This window comes from Crinia signifera, chromosome 6, assembly GCF_055691185.1.
Source record: "Crinia signifera chromosome 6, ASM5569118v1, whole genome shotgun sequence".
NCBI classification, from domain to species: domain Eukaryota; kingdom Metazoa; phylum Chordata; class Amphibia; order Anura; family Myobatrachidae; genus Crinia; species Crinia signifera.
The window spans coordinates 42,879,622-42,900,985 of record NC_139222.1 but is presented as its reverse complement, the minus strand read 5'-3'; positions in this window follow the sequence as shown (position 1 = coordinate 42,900,985).

The following is a 21,364-nucleotide window of genomic DNA, read 5'->3' as shown; positions in this document are numbered from 1 at the left end:
TGCAGACTTGGAGCTACCCTAAAAAAATCCTTGGTGCTTGTTTATTATCTTTGGAGGTTCTAGCAGTAAAGACAAAGCTTCTCAAATGGGGATGGCCAGCCTCTTCAGCAAATTGCGCAGCTTTGTGAGGAATATGATTTGGGTAATATCAGGAGATGTGGACAGGAGCTTTATTAATGACATCAGCCAATGATAGCTATTAGGGTATATTTGTATATTTCGCTTCATATGAATGTATATGTCATTCTTCCACATTCATGAAGTATTTCGATAAATTTGTCAATATAATGCCGCATAGCCTCCTAATGCCCAGAGGGACGGGCAGTCCATCAGCCACGGGTCCCCAGAGGTTTCCCCCACAGGGGGTTTTCCCTCTCCTGAGTGCTGAAGGATGATTCTTTGTGAGTCACGAGGCTACCACCAGCTTGGCCCTCCTATAGGGTACACAGATGTTAAATCAAAAGATAGATAGGTGGGTATATACATAGATGGTAAATCATTAGATAGATATGTGGGTAGGTACTTAGATGGCAAATCATTAGCATAACCCAGCACAATACATATAGATAGATATTTATATAGACAGTTAAATAGATACATACAGTAGGTAGATAATGGATCAATAATTGACCGATCCTGGAGACATAATGAATAGTTGGCAAATCATTCTTTTAATGGCCAAATCATAGCTCGATTATTTAAAAAGAAGATGCATGCATAGTGCATGTTTCTAAAGCCCTCATACACAGTTGATGAGAAATAAAAATATACCGCTCCAAGGGCACTTTTGAGCGATATTTTTTATTTTTTTTTCACTGGCCATACAGCTGATGACCCGCGTGTTTAGCAGGTCACTAGGAAATCAGTGAACGATGTCGTAACCGATTTCTAGAGTATCCAGTGGAATTGTCGATATAGTTAACTATATCGCAAGTGTCCCTGGTCTCCAGTGTGTATGGGGCTTAATTGTCAGTGTATACCAAGAACATATTATCATACCTCTTTCCTTTTTTTTTAGGTGAGTGGTCTACATGAAACCGATGAAGAAGTCCTAATATGCGACTACTGCAGGGTGACCGGGACCTGGACTGCAGAATCGTCCTCAAGTCAACGATCAAAGATGGTGCACAGCAACAAGAGACCCAAGCCAGGTAATTAATGAACATCATTAATTACTGATAATATGTTTTTTGGTATCCATTTGGGGTTTGTAGACAGGTGGTAAATCATTTGATAGACAAATAGGTGGGTGGGTATACAGATGTTAAATCAAAAGATAGATAGATAGATAGATAGATGGGTGGGTAGATAGATGGTACATTTTAAGAGAGTTAGAGGGGTGGGTAGGTAGGTAGATAGATGGTAAATCATTAGATAGATCGATAGCTAGATAAATAGATGGCTGGGTAAGTCGGTAGATAGATAATTGGGTGGGTGAAGCGCAATACCTTTAAAAGATAGGTGGGTGGACACAGCATAATCATTGCGGTCATTACCATCCTCCATATACATCTCCTGCTACCTGATGTTTCCTCATATATACCCAGCCTTCTCGGGGAGAGATCCCTGTGGGAGGTAAGTATCTTCTCACAGACCAAGTTCCTAACTTGGATGTGTCTGCAGACTTGGAGCTACCCTAAAAAAATCCTTGGTGCTTGTTTATTATCTTTGGAGGTTCTAGCAGTAAAGACAAAGCTTCTCAAATGGGGATGGCCAGCCTCTTCAGCAAATTGCGCAGCTTTGTGAGGAATATGATTTGGGTAATATCAGGAGATGTGGACAGGAGCTTTATTAATGACATCAGCCAATGATAGCTATTAGGGTATATTTGTATATTTCGCTTCATATGAATGTATATGTCATTCTTCCACATTCATGAAGTATTTCGATAAATTTGTCAATATAATGCCGCATAGCCTCCTAATGCCCAGAGGGACGGGCAGTCCATCAGCCACGGGTCCCCAGAGGTTTCCCCCACAGGGGGTTTTCCCTCTCCTGAGTGCTGAAGGATGATTCTTTGTGAGTCACGAGGCTACCACCAGCTTGGCCCTCCTATAGGGTACACAGATGTTAAATCAAAAGATAGATAGGTGGGTATATACATAGATGGTAAATCATTAGATAGATATGTGGGTAGGTACATAGATGGCAAATCATTAGCATAACCCAGCACAATACATATAGATAGATATTTATATAGACAGTTAAATAGATACATACAGTAGGTAGATAATGGATCAATAATTGACCGATCCTGGAGACATAATGAATAGTTGGCAAATCATTCTTTTAATGGCCAAATCATAGCTCGATTATTTAAAAAGAAGATGCATGCATAGTGCATGTTTCTAAAGCCCTCATACACAGTTGATGAGAAATAAAAATATACCGCTCCAAGGGCACTTTTGAGCGATATTTTTTTTTTTTCACTGGCCATATAGCTGATGACCCGCGTGTTTAGCAGGTCACTAGGAAATCAGTGAACGATGTCGTAACCGATTTCTAGAGTATCCAGTGGAATTGTCGATATAGTTAACTATATCGCAAGTGTCCCTGGTCTCCAGTGTGTATGGGGCTTAATTGTCAGTGTATACCAAGAACATATTATCATACCTCTTTCCTTTTTTTTTAGGTGAGTGGTCTACATGAAACCGATGAAGAAGTCCTAATATGCGACTACTGCAGGGTGACCGGGACCTGGACTGCAGAATCGTCCTCAAGTCAACGATCAAAGATGGTGCACAGCAACAAGAGACCCAAGCCAGGTAATTAATGAACATCATTAATTACTGATAATATGTTTTTTGGTATCCATTTGGGGTTTGTAGACAGGTGGTAAATCATTTGATAGACAAATAGGTGGGTGGGTATACAGATGTTAAATCAAAAGATAGATAGATAGATAGATAGATAGATGGGTGGGTAGATAGATGGTACATTTTAAGAGAGTTAGAGGGGTGGGTAGGTAGATAGATGGTAAATCATTAGATAGATCGATAGCTAGATAAATAGATGGCTGGGTAAGTCGGTAGATAGATAATTGGGTGGGTGAAGCGCAATACCTTTAAAAGATAGGTGGGTGGACACAGCATAATCATTGCGGTCATTACCATCCTCCATATACATCTCCTGCTACCTGATGTTTCCTCATATATACCCAGCCTTCTCGGGGAGAGATCCCTGTGGGAGGTAAGTATCTTCTCACAGACCAAGTTCCTAACTTGGATGTGTCTGCAGACTTGGAGCTACCCTAAAAAAATCCTTGGTGCTTGTTTATTATCTTTGGAGGTTCTAGCAGTAAAGACAAAGCTTCTCAAATGGGGATGGCCAGCCTCTTCAGCAAATTGCGCAGCTTTGTGAGGAATATGATTTGGGTAATATCAGGAGATGTGGACAGGAGCTTTATTAATGACATCAGCCAATGATAGCTATTAGGGTATATTTGTATATTTCGCTTCATATGAATGTATATGTCATTCTTCCACATTCATGAAGTATTTCGATAAATTTGTCAATATAATGCCGCATAGCCTCCTAATGCCCAGAGGGACGGGCAGTCCATCAGCCACGGGTCCCCAGAGGTTTCCCCCACAGGGGGTTTTCCCTCTCCTGAGTGCTGAAGGATGATTCTTTGTGAGTCACGAGGCTACCACCAGCTTGGCCCTCCTATAGGGTACACAGATGTTAAATCAAAAGATAGATAGGTGGGTATATACATAGATGGTAAATCATTAGATAGATATGTGGGTAGGTACATAGATGGCAAATCATTAGCATAACCCAGCACAATACATATAGATAGATATTTATATAGACAGTTAAATAGATACATACAGTAGGTAGATAATGGATCAATAATTGACCGATCCTGGAGACATAATGAATAGTTGGCAAATCATTCTTTTAATGGCCAAATCATAGCTCGATTATTTAAAAAGAAGATGCATGCATAGTGCATGTTTCTAAAGCCCTCATACACAGTTGATGAGAAATAAAAATATACCGCTCCAAGGGCACTTTTGAGCGATATTTTTTATTTTTTTTTCACTGGCCATACAGCTGATGACCCGCGTGTTTAGCAGGTCACTAGGAAATCAGTGAACGATGTCGTAACCGATTTCTAGAGTATCCAGTGGAATTGTCGATATAGTTAACTATATCGCAAGTGTCCCTGGTCTCCAGTGTGTATGGGGCTTAATTGTCAGTGTATACCAAGAACATATTATCATACCTCTTTCCTTTTTTTTTAGGTGAGTGGTCTACATGAAACCGATGAAGAAGTCCTAATATGCGACTACTGCAGGGTGACCGGGACCTGGACTGCAGAATCGTCCTCAAGTCAACGATCAAAGATGGTGCACAGCAACAAGAGACCCAAGCCAGGTAATTAATGAACATCATTAATTACTGATAATATGTTTTTTGGTATCCATTTGGGGTTTGTAGACAGGTGGTAAATCATTTGATAGACAAATAGGTGGGTGGGTATACAGATGTTAAATCAAAAGATAGATAGATAGATAGATAGATGGGTGGGTAGATAGATGGTACATTTTAAGAGAGTTAGAGGGGTGGGTAGGTAGGTAGATAGATGGTAAATCATTAGATAGATCGATAGCTAGATAAATAGATGGCTGGGTAAGTCGGTAGATAGATAATTGGGTGGGTGAAGCGCAATACCTTTAAAAGATAGGTGGGTGGACACAGCATAATCATTGCGGTCATTACCATCCTCCATATACATCTCCTGCTACCTGATGTTTCCTCATATATACCCAGCCTTCTCGGGGAGAGATCCCTGTGGGAGGTAAGTATCTTCTCACAGACCAAGTTCCTAACTTGGATGTGTCTGCAGACTTGGAGCTACCCTAAAAAAATCCTTGGTGCTTGTTTATTATCTTTGGAGGTTCTAGCAGTAAAGACAAAGCTTCTCAAATGGGGATGGCCAGCCTCTTCAGCAAATTGCGCAGCTTTGTGAGGAATATGATTTGGGTAATATCAGGAGATGTGGACAGGAGCTTTATTAATGACATCAGCCAATGATAGCTATTAGGGTATATTTGTATATTTCGCTTCATATGAATGTATATGTCATTCTTCCACATTCATGAAGTATTTCGATAAATTTGTCAATATAATGCCGCATAGCCTCCTAATGCCCAGAGGGACGGGCAGTCCATCAGCCACGGGTCCCCAGAGGTTTCCCCCACAGGGGGTTTTCCCTCTCCTGAGTGCTGAAGGATGATTCTTTGTGAGTCACGAGGCTACCACCAGCTTGGCCCTCCTATAGGGTACACAGATGTTAAATCAAAAGATAGATAGGTGGGTATATACATAGATGGTAAATCATTAGATAGATATGTGGGTAGGTACATAGATGGCAAATCATTAGCATAACCCAGCACAATACATATAGATAGATATTTATATAGACAGTTAAATAGATACATACAGTAGGTAGATAATGGATCAATAATTGACCGATCCTGGAGACATAATGAATAGTTGGCAAATCATTCTTTTAATGGCCAAATCATAGCTCGATTATTTAAAAAGAAGATGCATGCATAGTGCATGTTTCTAAAGCCCTCATACACAGTTGATGAGAAATAAAAATATACCGCTCCAAGGGCACTTTTGAGCGATATTTTTTTTTTTTCACTGGCCATATAGCTGATGACCCGCGTGTTTAGCAGGTCACTAGGAAATCAGTGAACGATGTCGTAACCGATTTCTAGAGTATCCAGTGGAATTGTCGATATAGTTAACTATATCGCAAGTGTCCCTGGTCTCCAGTGTGTATGGGGCTTAATTGTCAGTGTATACCAAGAACATATTATCATACCTCTTTCCTTTTTTTTTAGGTGAGTGGTCTACATGAAACCGATGAAGAAGTCCTAATATGCGACTACTGCAGGGTGACCGGGACCTGGACTGCAGAATCGTCCTCAAGTCAACGATCAAAGATGGTGCACAGCAACAAGAGACCCAAGCCAGGTAATTAATGAACATCATTAATTACTGATAATATGTTTTTTGGTATCCATTTGGGGTTTGTAGACAGGTGGTAAATCATTTGATAGACAAATAGGTGGGTGGGTATACAGATGTTAAATCAAAAGATAGATAGATAGATAGATAGATAGATGGGTGGGTAGATAGATGGTACATTTTAAGAGAGTTAGAGGGGTGGGTAGGTAGATAGATGGTAAATCATTAGATAGATCGATAGCTAGATAAATAGATGGCTGGGTAAGTCGGTAGATAGATAATTGGGTGGGTGAAGCGCAATACCTTTAAAAGATAGGTGGGTGGACACAGCATAATCATTGCGGTCATTACCATCCTCCATATACATCTCCTGCTACCTGATGTTTCCTCATATATACCCAGCCTTCTCGGGGAGAGATCCCTGTGGGAGGTAAGTATCTTCTCACAGACCAAGTTCCTAACTTGGATGTGTCTGCAGACTTGGAGCTACCCTAAAAAAATCCTTGGTGCTTGTTTATTATCTTTGGAGGTTCTAGCAGTAAAGACAAAGCTTCTCAAATGGGGATGGCCAGCCTCTTCAGCAAATTGCGCAGCTTTGTGAGGAATATGATTTGGGTAATATCAGGAGATGTGGACAGGAGCTTTATTAATGACATCAGCCAATGATAGCTATTAGGGTATATTTGTATATTTCGCTTCATATGAATGTATATGTCATTCTTCCACATTCATGAAGTATTTCGATAAATTTGTCAATATAATGCCGCATAGCCTCCTAATGCCCAGAGGGACGGGCAGTCCATCAGCCACGGGTCCCCAGAGGTTTCCCCCACAGGGGGTTTTCCCTCTCCTGAGTGCTGAAGGATGATTCTTTGTGAGTCACGAGGCTACCACCAGCTTGGCCCTCCTATAGGGTACACAGATGTTAAATCAAAAGATAGATAGGTGGGTATATACATAGATGGTAAATCATTAGATAGATATGTGGGTAGGTACATAGATGGCAAATCATTAGCATAACCCAGCACAATACATATAGATAGATATTTATATAGACAGTTAAATAGATACATACAGTAGGTAGATAATGGATCAATAATTGACCGATCCTGGAGACATAATGAATAGTTGGCAAATCATTCTTTTAATGGCCAAATCATAGCTCGATTATTTAAAAAGAAGATGCATGCATAGTGCATGTTTCTAAAGCCCTCATACACAGTTGATGAGAAATAAAAATATACCGCTCCAAGGGCACTTTTGAGCGATATTTTTTATTTTTTTTTCACTGGCCATACAGCTGATGACCCGCGTGTTTAGCAGGTCACTAGGAAATCAGTGAACGATGTCGTAACCGATTTCTAGAGTATCCAGTGGAATTGTCGATATAGTTAACTATATCGCAAGTGTCCCTGGTCTCCAGTGTGTATGGGGCTTAATTGTCAGTGTATACCAAGAACATATTATCATACCTCTTTCCTTTTTTTTTAGGTGAGTGGTCTACATGAAACCGATGAAGAAGTCCTAATATGCGACTACTGCAGGGTGACCGGGACCTGGACTGCAGAATCGTCCTCAAGTCAACGATCAAAGATGGTGCACAGCAACAAGAGACCCAAGCCAGGTAATTAATGAACATCATTAATTACTGATAATATGTTTTTTGGTATCCATTTGGGGTTTGTAGACAGGTGGTAAATCATTTGATAGACAAATAGGTGGGTGGGTATACAGATGTTAAATCAAAAGATAGATAGATAGATGGATGGGTGGGTAGATAGATGGTACATTTTAAGAGAGTTAGAGGGGTGGGTAGGTAGATAGATGGTAAATCATTAGATAGATCGATAGCTAGATAAATAGATGGCTGGGTAAGTCGGTAGATAGATAATTGGGTGGGTGAAGCGCAATACCTTTAAAAGATAGGTGGGTGGACACAGCATAATCATTGCGGTCATTACCATCCTCCATATACATCTCCTGCTACCTGATGTTTCCTCATATATACCCAGCCTTCTCGGGGAGAGATCCCTGTGGGAGGTAAGTATCTTCTCACAGACCAAGTTCCTAACTTGGATGTGTCTGCAGACTTGGAGCTACCCTAAAAAAATCCTTGGTGCTTGTTTATTATCTTTGGAGGTTCTAGCAGTAAAGACAAAGCTTCTCAAATGGGGATGGCCAGCCTCTTCAGCAAATTGCGCAGCTTTGTGAGGAATATGATTTGGGTAATATCAGGAGATGTGGACAGGAGCTTTATTAATGACATCAGCCAATGATAGCTATTAGGGTATATTTGTATATTTCGCTTCATATGAATGTATATGTCATTCTTCCACATTCATGAAGTATTTCGATAAATTTGTCAATATAATGCCGCATAGCCTCCTAATGCCCAGAGGGACGGGCAGTCCATCAGCCACGGGTCCCCAGAGGTTTCCCCCACAGGGGGTTTTCCCTCTCCTGAGTGCTGAAGGATGATTCTTTGTGAGTCACGAGGCTACCACCAGCTTGGCCCTCCTATAGGGTACACAGATGTTAAATCAAAAGATAGATAGGTGGGTATATACATAGATGGTAAATCATTAGATAGATATGTGGGTAGGTACATAGATGGCAAATCATTAGCATAACCCAGCACAATACATATAGATAGATATTTATATAGACAGTTAAATAGATACATACAGTAGGTAGATAATGGATCAATAATTGACCGATCCTGGAGACATAATGAATAGTTGGCAAATCATTCTTTTAATGGCCAAATCATAGCTCGATTATTTAAAAAGAAGATGCATGCATAGTGCATGTTTCTAAAGCCCTCATACACAGTTGATGAGAAATAAAAATATACCGCTCCAAGGGCACTTTTGAGCGATATTTTTTTTTTTTCACTGGCCATATAGCTGATGACCCGCGTGTTTAGCAGGTCACTAGGAAATCAGTGAACAATGTCGTAACCGATTTCTAGAGTATCCAGTGGAATTGTCGATATAGTTAACTATATCGCAAGTGTCCCTGGTCTCCAGTGTGTATGGGGCTTAATTGTCAGTGTATACCAAGAACATATTATCATACCTCTTTCCTTTTTTTTTAGGTGAGTGGTCTACATGAAACCGATGAAGAAGTCCTAATATGCGACTACTGCAGGGTGACCGGGACCTGGACTGCAGAATCGTCCTCAAGTCAACGATCAAAGATGGTGCACAGCAACAAGAGACCCAAGCCAGGTAATTAATGAACATCATTAATTACTGATAATATGTTTTTTGGTATCCATTTGGGGTTTGTAGACAGGTGGTAAATCATTTGATAGACAAATAGGTGGGTGGGTATACAGATGTTAAATCAAAAGATAGATAGATAGATAGATAGATGGGTGGGTAGATAGATGGTACATTTTAAGAGAGTTAGAGGGGTGGGTAGGTAGATAGATGGTAAATCATTAGATAGATCGATAGCTAGATAAATAGATGGCTGGGTAAGTCGGTAGATAGATAATTGGGTGGGTGAAGCGCAATACCTTTAAAAGATAGGTGGGTGGACACAGCATAATCATTGCGGTCATTACCATCCTCCATATACATCTCCTGCTACCTGATGTTTCCTCATATATACCCAGCCTTCTCGGGGAGAGATCCCTGTGGGAGGTAAGTATCTTCTCACAGACCAAGTTCCTAACTTGGATGTGTCTGCAGACTTGGAGCTACCCTAAAAAAATCCTTGGTGCTTGTTTATTATCTTTGGAGGTTCTAGCAGTAAAGACAAAGCTTCTCAAATGGGGATGGCCAGCCTCTTCAGCAAATTGCGCAGCTTTGTGAGGAATATGATTTGGGTAATATCAGGAGATGTGGACAGGAGCTTTATTAATGACATCAGCCAATGATAGCTATTAGGGTATATTTGTATATTTCGCTTCATATGAATGTATATGTCATTCTTCCACATTCATGAAGTATTTCGATAAATTTGTCAATATAATGCCGCATAGCCTCCTAATGCCCAGAGGGACGGGCAGTCCATCAGCCACGGGTCCCCAGAGGTTTCCCCCACAGGGGGTTTTCCCTCTCCTGAGTGCTGAAGGATGATTCTTTGTGAGTCACGAGGCTACCACCAGCTTGGCCCTCCTATAGGGTACACAGATGTTAAATCAAAAGATAGATAGGTGGGTATATACATAGATGGTAAATCATTAGATAGATATGTGGGTAGGTACATAGATGGCAAATCATTAGCATAACCCAGCACAATACATATAGATAGATATTTATATAGACAGTTAAATAGATACATACAGTAGGTAGATAATGGATCAATAATTGACCGATCCTGGAGACATAATGAATAGTTGGCAAATCATTCTTTTAATGGCCAAATCATAGCTCGATTATTTAAAAAGAAGATGCATGCATAGTGCATGTTTCTAAAGCCCTCATGCACAGTTGATGAGAAATAAAAATATACCGCTCCAAGGGCACTTTTGAGCGATATTTTTTATTTTTTTTTCACTGGCCATACAGCTGATGACCCGCGTGTTTAGCAGGTCACTAGGAAATCAGTGAACGATGTCGTAACCGATTTCTAGAGTATCCAGTGGAATTGTCGATATAGTTAACTATATCGCAAGTGTCCCTGGTCTCCAGTGTGTATGGGGCTTAATTGTCAGTGTATACCAAGAACATATTATCATACCTCTTTCCTTTTTTTTTAGGTGAGTGGTCTACATGAAACCGATGAAGAAGTCCTAATATGCGACTACTGCAGGGTGACCGGGACCTGGACTGCAGAATCGTCCTCAAGTCAACGATCAAAGATGGTGCACAGCAACAAGAGACCCAAGCCAGGTAATTAATGAACATCATTAATTACTGATAATATGTTTTTTGGTATCCATTTGGGGTTTGTAGACAGGTGGTAAATCATTTGATAGACAAATAGGTGGGTGGGTATACAGATGTTAAATCAAAAGATAGATAGATAGATGGATGGGTGGGTAGATAGATGGTACATTTTAAGAGAGTTAGAGGGGTGGGTAGGTAGGTAGATAGATGGTAAATCATTAGATAGATCGATAGCTAGATAAATAGATGGCTGGGTAAGTCGGTAGATAGATAATTGGGTGGGTGAAGCGCAATACCTTTAAAAGATAGGTGGGTGGACACAGCATAATCATTGCGGTCATTACCATCCTCCATATACATCTCCTGCTACCTGATGTTTCCTCATATATACCCAGCCTTCTCGGGGAGAGATCCCTGTGGGAGGTAAGTATCTTCTCACAGACCAAGTTCCTAACTTGGATGTGTCTGCAGACTTGGAGCTACCCTAAAAAAATCCTTGGTGCTTGTTTATTATCTTTGGAGGTTCTAGCAGTAAAGACAAAGCTTCTCAAATGGGGATGGCCAGCCTCTTCAGCAAATTGCGCAGCTTTGTGAGGAATATGATTTGGGTAATATCAGGAGATGTGGACAGGAGCTTTATTAATGACATCAGCCAATGATAGCTATTAGGGTATATTTGTATATTTCGCTTCATATGAATGTATATGTCATTCTTCCACATTCATGAAGTATTTCGATAAATTTGTCAATATAATGCCGCATAGCCTCCTAATGCCCAGAGGGACGGGCAGTCCATCAGCCACGGGTCCCCAGAGGTTTCCCCCACAGGGGGTTTTCCCTCTCCTGAGTGCTGAAGGATGATTCTTTGTGAGTCACGAGGCTACCACCAGCTTGGCCCTCCTATAGGGTACACAGATGTTAAATCAAAAGATAGATAGGTGGGTATATACATAGATGGTAAATCATTAGATAGATATGTGGGTAGGTACATAGATGGCAAATCATTAGCATAACCCAGCACAATACATATAGATAGATATTTATATAGACAGTTAAATAGATACATACAGTAGGTAGATAATGGATCAATAATTGACCGATCCTGGAGACATAATGAATAGTTGGCAAATCATTCTTTTAATGGCCAAATCATAGCTCGATTATTTAAAAAGAAGATGCATGCATAGTGCATGTTTCTAAAGCCCTCATACACAGTTGATGAGAAATAAAAATATACCGCTCCAAGGGCACCTTTGAGCGATATTTTTTTTTTTTTTTTTCACTGGCCATATAGCTGATGACCCGCGTGTTTAGCAGGTCACTAGGAAATCAGTGAACGATGTCGTAACCGATTTCTAGAGTATCCAGTGGAATTGTTGATATAGTTAACTATATCGCAAGTGTCCCTGGTCTCCAGTGTGTATGGGGCTTAATTGTCAGTGTATACCAAGAACATATTATCATACCTCTTTCCTTTTTTTTTAGGTGAGTGGTCTACATGAAACCGATGAAGAAGTCCTAATATGCGACTACTGCAGGGTGACCGGGACCTGGACTGCAGAATCGTCCTCAAGTCAACGATCAAAGATGGTGCACAGCAACAAGAGACCCAAGCCAGGTAATTAATGAACATCATTAATTACTGATAATATGTTTTTTGGTATCCATTTGGGGTTTGTAGACAGGTGGTAAATCATTTGATAGACAAATAGGTGGGTGGGTATACAGATGTTAAATCAAAAGATAGATAGATAGATGGATGGGTGGGTAGATAGATGGTACATTTTAAGAGAGTTAGAGGGGTGGGTAGGTAGGTAGATAGATGGTAAATCATTAGATAGATCGATAGCTAGATAAATAGATGGCTGGGTAAGTCGGTAGATAGATAATTGGGTGGGTGAAGCGCAATACCTTTAAAAGATAGGTGGGTGGACACAGCATAATCATTGCGGTCATTACCATCCTCCATATACATCTCCTGCTACCTGATGTTTCCTCATATATACCCAGCCTTCTCGGGGAGAGATCCCTGTGGGAGGTAAGTATCTTCTCACAGACCAAGTTCCTAACTTGGATGTGTCTGCAGACTTGGAGCTACCCTAAAAAAATCCTTGGTGCTTGTTTATTATCTTTGGAGGTTCTAGCAGTAAAGACAAAGCTTCTCAAATGGGGATGGCCAGCCTCTTCAGCAAATTGCGCAGCTTTGTGAGGAATATGATTTGGGTAATATCAGGAGATGTGGACAGGAGCTTTATTAATGACATCAGCCAATGATAGCTATTAGGGTATATTTGTATATTTCGCTTCATATGAATGTATATGTCATTCTTCCACATTCATGAAGTATTTCGATAAATTTGTCAATATAATGCCGCATAGCCTCCTAATGCCCAGAGGGACGGGCAGTCCATCAGCCACGGGTCCCCAGAGGTTTCCCCCACAGGGGGTTTTCCCTCTCCTGAGTGCTGAAGGATGATTCTTTGTGAGTCACGAGGCTACCACCAGCTTGGCCCTCCTATAGGGTACACAGATGTTAAATCAAAAGATAGATAGGTGGGTATATACATAGATGGTAAATCATTAGATAGATATGTGGGTAGGTACATAGATGGCAAATCATTAGCATAACCCAGCACAATACATATAGATAGATATTTATATAGACAGTTAAATAGATACATACAGTAGGTAGATAATGGATCAATAATTGACCGATCCTGGAGACATAATGAATAGTTGGCAAATCATTCTTTTAATGGCCAAATCATAGCTCGATTATTTAAAAAGAAGATGCATGCATAGTGCATGTTTCTAAAGCCCTCATACACAGTTGATGAGAAATAAAAATATACCGCTCCAAGGGCACCTTTGAGCGATATTTTTTTTTTTTTTTTCACTGGCCATATAGCTGATGACCCGCGTGTTTAGCAGGTCACTAGGAAATCAGTGAACGATGTCGTAACCGATTTCTAGAGTATCCAGTGGAATTGTCGATATAGTTAACTATATCGCAAGTGTCCCTGGTCTCCAGTGTGTATGGGGCTTAATTGTCAGTGTATACCAAGAACATATTATCATACCTCTTTCCTTTTTTTTTAGGTGAGTGGTCTACATGAAACCGATGAAGAAGTCCTAATATGCGACTACTGCAGGGTGACCGGGACCTGGACTGCAGAATCGTCCTCAAGTCAACGATCAAAGATGGTGCACAGCAACAAGAGACCCAAGCCAGGTAATTAATGAACATCATTAATTACTGATAATATGTTTTTTGGTATCCATTTGGGGTTTGTAGACAGGTGGTAAATCATTTGATAGACAAATAGGTGGGTGGGTATACAGATGTTAAATCAAAAGATAGATAGATAGATGGATGGGTGGGTAGATAGATGGTACATTTTAAGAGAGTTAGAGGGGTGGGTAGGTAGGTAGATAGATGGTAAATCATTAGATAGATCGATAGCTAGATAAATAGATGGCTGGGTAAGTCGGTAGATAGATAATTGGGTGGGTGAAGCGCAATACCTTTAAAAGATAGGTGGGTGGACACAGCATAATCATTGCGGTCATTACCATCCTCCATATACATCTCCTGCTACCTGATGTTTCCTCATATATACCCAGCCTTCTCGGGGAGAGATCCCTGTGGGAGGTAAGTATCTTCTCACAGACCAAGTTCCTAACTTGGATGTGTCTGCAGACTTGGAGCTACCCTAAAAAAATCCTTGGTGCTTGTTTATTATCTTTGGAGGTTCTAGCAGTAAAGACAAAGCTTCTCAAATGGGGATGGCCAGCCTCTTCAGCAAATTGCGCAGCTTTGTGAGGAATATGATTTGGGTAATATCAGGAGATGTGGACAGGAGCTTTATTAATGACATCAGCCAATGATAGCTATTAGGGTATATTTGTATATTTCGCTTCATATGAATGTATATGTCATTCTTCCACATTCATGAAGTATTTCGATAAATTTGTCAATATAATGCCGCATAGCCTCCTAATGCCCAGAGGGACGGGCAGTCCATCAGCCACGGGTCCCCAGAGGTTTCCCCCACAGGGGGTTTTCCCTCTCCTGAGTGCTGAAGGATGATTCTTTGTGAGTCACGAGGCTACCACCAGCTTGGCCCTCCTATAGGGTACACAGATGTTAAATCAAAAGATAGATAGGTGGGTATATACATAGATGGTAAATCATTAGATAGATATGTGGGTAGGTACATAGATGGCAAATCATTAGCATAACCCAGCACAATACATATAGATAGATATTTATATAGACAGTTAAATAGATACATACAGTAGGTAGATAATGGATCAATAATTGACCGATCCTGGAGACATAATGAATAGTTGGCAAATCATTCTTTTAATGGCCAAATCATAGCTCGATTATTTAAAAAGAAGATGCATGCATAGTGCATGTTTCTAAAGCCCTCATACACAGTTGATGAGAAATAAAAATATACCGCTCCAAGGGCACTTTTGAGCGATATTTTTTATTTTTTTTTCACTGGCCATACAGCTGATGACCCGCGTGTTTAGCAGGTCACTAGGAAATCAGTGAACGATGTCGTAACCGATTTCTAGAGTATCCAGTGGAATTGTCGATATAGTTAACTATATCGCAAGTGTCCCTGGTCTCCAGTGTGTATGGGGCTTAATTGTCAGTGTATACCAAGAACATATTATCATACCTCTTTCCTTTTTTTTTAGGTGAGTGGTCTACATGAAACCGATGAAGAAGTCCTAATATGCGACTACTGCAGGGTGACCGGGACCTGGACTGCAGAATCGTCCTCAAGTCAACGATCAAAGATGGTGCACAGCAACAAGAGACCCAAGCCAGGTAATTAATGAACATCATTAATTACTGATAATATGTTTTTTGGTATCCATTTGGGGTTTGTAGACAGGTGGTAAATCATTTGATAGACAAATAGGTGGGTGGGTATACAGATGTTAAATCAAAAGATAGATAGATAGATGGATGGGTGGGTAGATAGATGGTACATTTTAAGAGAGTTAGAGGGGTGGGTAGGTAGATAGATGGTAAATCATTAGATAGATCGATAGCTAGATAAATAGATGGCTGGGTAAGTCGGTAGATAGATAATTGGGTGGGTGAAGCGCAATACCTTTAAAAGATAGGTGGGTGGACACAGCATAATCATTGCGGTCATTACCATCCTCCATATACATCTCCTGCTACCTGATGTTTCCTCATATATACCCAGCCTTCTCGGGGAGAGATCCCTGTGGGAGGTAAGTATCTTCTCACAGACCAAGTTCCTAACTTGGATGTGTCTGCAGACTTGGAGCTACCCTAAAAAAATCCTTGGTGCTTGTTTATTATCTTTGGAGGTTCTAGCAGTAAAGACAAAGCTTCTCAAATGGGGATGGCCAGCCTCTTCAGCAAATTGCGCAGCTTTGTGAGGAATATGATTTGGGTAATATCAGGAGATGTGGACAGGAGCTTTATTAATGACATCAGCCAATGATAGCTATTAGGGTATATTTGTATATTTCGCTTCATATGAATGTATATGTCATTCTTCCACATTCATGAAGTATTTCGATAAATTTGTCAATATAATGCCGCATAGCCTCCTAATGCCCAGAGGGACGGGCAGTCCATCAGCCACGGGTCCCCAGAGGTTTCCCCCACAGGGGGTTTTCCCTCTCCTGAGTGCTGAAGGATGATTCTTTGTGAGTCACGAGGCTACCACCAGCTTGGCCCTCCTATAGGGTACACAGATGTTAAATCAAAAGATAGATAGGTGGGTATATACATAGATGGTAAATCATTAGATAGATATGTGGGTAGGTACATAGATGGCAAATCATTAGCATAACCCAGCACAATACATATAGATAGATATTTATATAGACAGTTAAATAGATACATACAGTAGGTAGATAATGGATCAATAATTGACCGATCCTGGAGACATAATGAATAGTTGGCAAATCATTCTTTTAATGGCCAAATCATAGCTCGATTATTTAAAAAGAAGATGCATGCATAGTGCATGTTTCTAAAGCCCTCATACACAGTTGATGAGAAATAAAAATATACCGCTCCAAGGGCACTTTTGAGCGATATTTTTTTTTTTTTCACTGGCCATATAGCTGATGACCCGCGTGTTTAGCAGGTCACTAGGAAATCAGTGAACGATGTCGTAACCGATTTCTAGAGTATCCAGTGGAATTGTCGATATAGTTAACTATATCGCAAGTGTCCCTGGTCTCCAGTGTGTATGGGGCTTAATTGTCAGTGTATACCAAGAACATATTATCATACCTCTTTCCTTTTTTTTTAGGTGAGTGGTCTACATGAAACCGATGAAGAAGTCCTAATATGCGACTACTGCAGGGTGACCGGGACCTGGACTGCAGAATCGTCCTCAAGTCAACGATCAAAGATGGTGCACAGCAACAAGAGACCCAAGCCAGGTAATTAATGAACATCATTAATTACTGATAATATGTTTTTTTGGTATCCATTTGGGGTTTGTAGACAGGTGGTAAATCATTTGATAGACAAATAGGTGGGTGGGTATACAGATGTTAAATCAAAAGATAGATAGATAGATGGATGGGTGGGTAGATAGATGGTACATTTTAAGAGAGTTAGAGGGGTGGGTAGGTAGGTAGATAGATGGTAAATCATTAGATAGATCGATAGCTAGATAAATAGATGGCTGGGTAAGTCGGTAGATAGATAATTGGGTGGGTGAAGCGCAATACCTTTAAAAGATAGGTGGGTGGACACAGCATAATCATTGCGGTCATTACCATCCTCCATATACATCTCCTGCTACCTGATGTTTCCTCATATATACCCAGCCTTCTCGGGGAGAGATCCCTGTGGGAGGTAAGTATCTTCTCACAGACCAAGTTCCTAACTTGGATGTGTCTGCAGACTTGGAGCTACCCTAAAAAAATCCTTGGTGCTTGTTTATTATCTTTGGAGGTTCTAGCAGTAAAGACAAAGCTTCTCAAATGGGGATGGCCAGCCTCTTCAGCAAATTGCGCAGCTTTGTGAGGAATATGATTTGGGTAATATCAGGAGATGTGGACAGGAGCTTTATTAATGACATCAGCCAATGATAGCTATTAGGGTATATTTGTATATTTCGCTTCATATGAATGTATATGTCATTCTTCCACATTCATGAAGTATTTCGATAAATTTGTCAATATAATGCCGCATAGCCTCCTAATGCCCAGAGGGACGGGCAGTCCATCAGCCACGGGTCCCCAGAGGTTTCCCCCACAGGGGGTTTTCCCTCTCCTGAGTGCTGAAGGATGATTCTTTGTGAGTCACGAGGCTACCACCAGCTTGGCCCTCCTATAGGGTACACAGATGTTAAATCAAAAGATAGATAGGTGGGTATATACATAGATGGTAAATCATTAGATAGATATGTGGGTAGGTACATAGATGGCAAATCATTAGCATAACCCAGCACAATACATATAGATAGATATTTATATAGACAGTTAAATAGATACATACAGTAGGTAGATAATGGATCAATAATTGACCGATCCTGGAGACATAATGAATAGTTGGCAAATCATTCTTTTAATGGCCAAATCATAGCTCGATTATTTAAAAAGAAGATGCATGCATAGTGCATGTTTCTAAAGCCCTCATACACAGTTGATGAGAAATAAAAATATACCGCTCCAAGGGCACTTTTGAGCGATATTTTTTTTTTTTTCACTGGCCATATAGCTGATGACCCGCGTGTTTAGCAGGTCACTAGGAAATCAGTGAACGATGTCGTAACCGATTTCTAGAGTATCCAGTGGAATTGTCGATATAGTTAACTATATCGCAAGTGTCCCTGGTCTCCAGTGTGTATAGGGCTTAATTGTCAGTGTATACCAAGAACATATTATCATACCTCTTTCCTTTTTTTTTAGGTGAGTGGTCTACATGAAACCGATGAAGAAGTCCTAATATGCGACTACTGCAGGGTGACCGGGACCTGGACTGCAGAATCGTCCTCAAGTCAACGATCAAAGATGGTGCACAGCAACAAGAGACCCAAGCCAGGTAATTAATGAACATCATTAATTACTGATAATATGTTTTTTGGTATCCATTTGGGGTTTGTAGACAGGTGGTAAATCATTTGATAGACAAATAGGTGGGTGGGTATACAGATGTTAAATCAAAAGATAGATAGATAGATGGATGGGTGGGTAGATAGATGGTACATTTTAAGAGAGTTAGAGGGGTGGGTAGGTAGGTAGATAGATGGTAAATCATTAGATAGATCGATAGCTAGATAAATAGATGGCTGGGTAAGTCGGTAGATAGATAATTGGGTGGGTGAAGCGCAATACCTTTAAAAGATAGGTGGGTGGACACAGCATAATCATTGCGGTCATTACCATCCTCCATATACATCTCCTGCTACCTGATGTTTCCTCATATATACCCAGCCTTCTCGGGGAGAGATCCCTGTGGGAGGTAAGTATCTTCTCACAGACCAAGTTCCTAACTTGGATGTGTCTGCAGACTTGGAGCTACCCTAAAAAAATCCTTGGTGCTTGTTTATTATCTTTGGAGGTTCTAGCAGTAAAGACAAAGCTTCTCAAATGGGGATGGCCAGCCTCTTCAGCAAATTGCGCAGCTTTGTGAGGAATATGATTTGGGTAATATCAGGAGATGTGGACAGGAGCTTTATTAATGACATCAGCCAATGATAGCTATTAGGGTATATTTGTATATTTCGCTTCATATGAATGTATATGTCATTCTTCCACATTCATGAAGTATTTCGATAAATTTGTCAATATAATGCCGCATAGCCTCCTAATGCCCAGAGGGACGGGCAGTCCATCAGCCACGGGTCCCCAGAGGTTTCCCCCACAGGGGGTTTTCCCTCTCCTGAGTGCTGAAGGATGATTCTTTGTGAGTCACGAGGCTACCACCAGCTTGGCCCTCCTATAGGGTACACAGATGTTAAATCAAAAGATAGATAGGTGGGTATATACATAGATGGTAAATCATTAGATAGATATGTGGGTAGGTACATAGATGGCAAATCATTAGCATAACCCAGCACAATACATATAGATAGATATTTATATAGACAGTTAAATAGATACATACAGTAGGTAGATAATGGATCAATAATTGACCGATCCTGGAGACATAATGAATAGTTGGCAAATCATTCTTTTAATGGCCAAATCATAGCTCGATTATTTAAAAAGAAGATGCATGCATAATGCATGTTTCTAAAGCCCTCATACACAGTTGATGAGAAATAAAAATATACCGCTCCAAGGGCACTTTTGAGCGATATTTTTTTTTTTTTCACTGGCCATATAGCTGATGACCCGCGTGTTTAGCAGGTCACTAGGAAATCAGTGAACGATGTCGTAACCGATTTCTAGAGTATCCAGTGGAATTGTCGATATAGTTAACTATATCGCAAGTGTCCCTGGTCTCCAGTGTGTATGGGGCTTAATTGTCAGTGTATACCAAGAACATATTATCATACCTCTTTCCTTTTTTTTTAGGTGAGTGGTCTACATGAAACCGATGAAGAAGTCCTAATATGCGACTACTGCAGGGTGACCGGGACCTGGACTGCAGAATCGTCCTCAAGTCAACAATCAAAGATGGTGCACAGCAACAAGAGACCCAAGCCAGGTAATTTATGAACATCATTAATTACTGATAATATGTTTTTTGGTATCCATTTGGGGTTTGTAGACAGGTGGTAAATCATTTGATAGACAAATAGGTGGGTGGGTATACAGATGTTAAATCAAAAGATAGATAGATAGATGGATGGGTGGGTAGATAGATGGTACATTTTAAGAGAGTTAGAGGGGTGGGTAGGTAGATAGATGGTAAATCATTAGATAGATCGATAGCTAGATAAATAGATGGCTGGGTAAGTCGGTAGATAGATAATTGGGTGGGTGAAGCGCAATACCTTTAAAAGATAGGTGGGTGGACACAGCATAATCATTGCGGTCATTACCATCCTCCATATACATCTCCTGCTACCTGATGTTTCCTCATATATACCCAGCCTTCTCGGGGAGAGATCCCTGTGGGAGGTAAGTATCTTCTCACAGACCAAGTTCCTAACTTGGATGTGTCTGCAGACTTGGAGCTACCCTAAAAAAATCCTTGGTGCTTGTTTATTATCTTTGGAGGTTCTAGCAGTAAAGACAAAGCTTCTCAAATGGGGATGGCCAGCCTCTTCAGCAAATTGCGCAGCTTTGTGAGGAATATGATTTGGGTAATATCAGGAGATGTGGACAGGAGCTTTATTAATGACATCAGCCAATGATAGCTATTAGGGTATATTTGTATATTTCGCTTCATATGAATGTATATGTCATTCTTCCACATTCATGAAGTATTTCGATAAATTTGTCAATATAATGCCGCATAGCCTCCTAATGCCCAGAGGGACGGGCAGTCCATCAGCCACGGGTCCCCAGAGGTTTCCCCCACAGGGGGTTTTCCCTCTCCTGAGTGCTGAAGGATGATT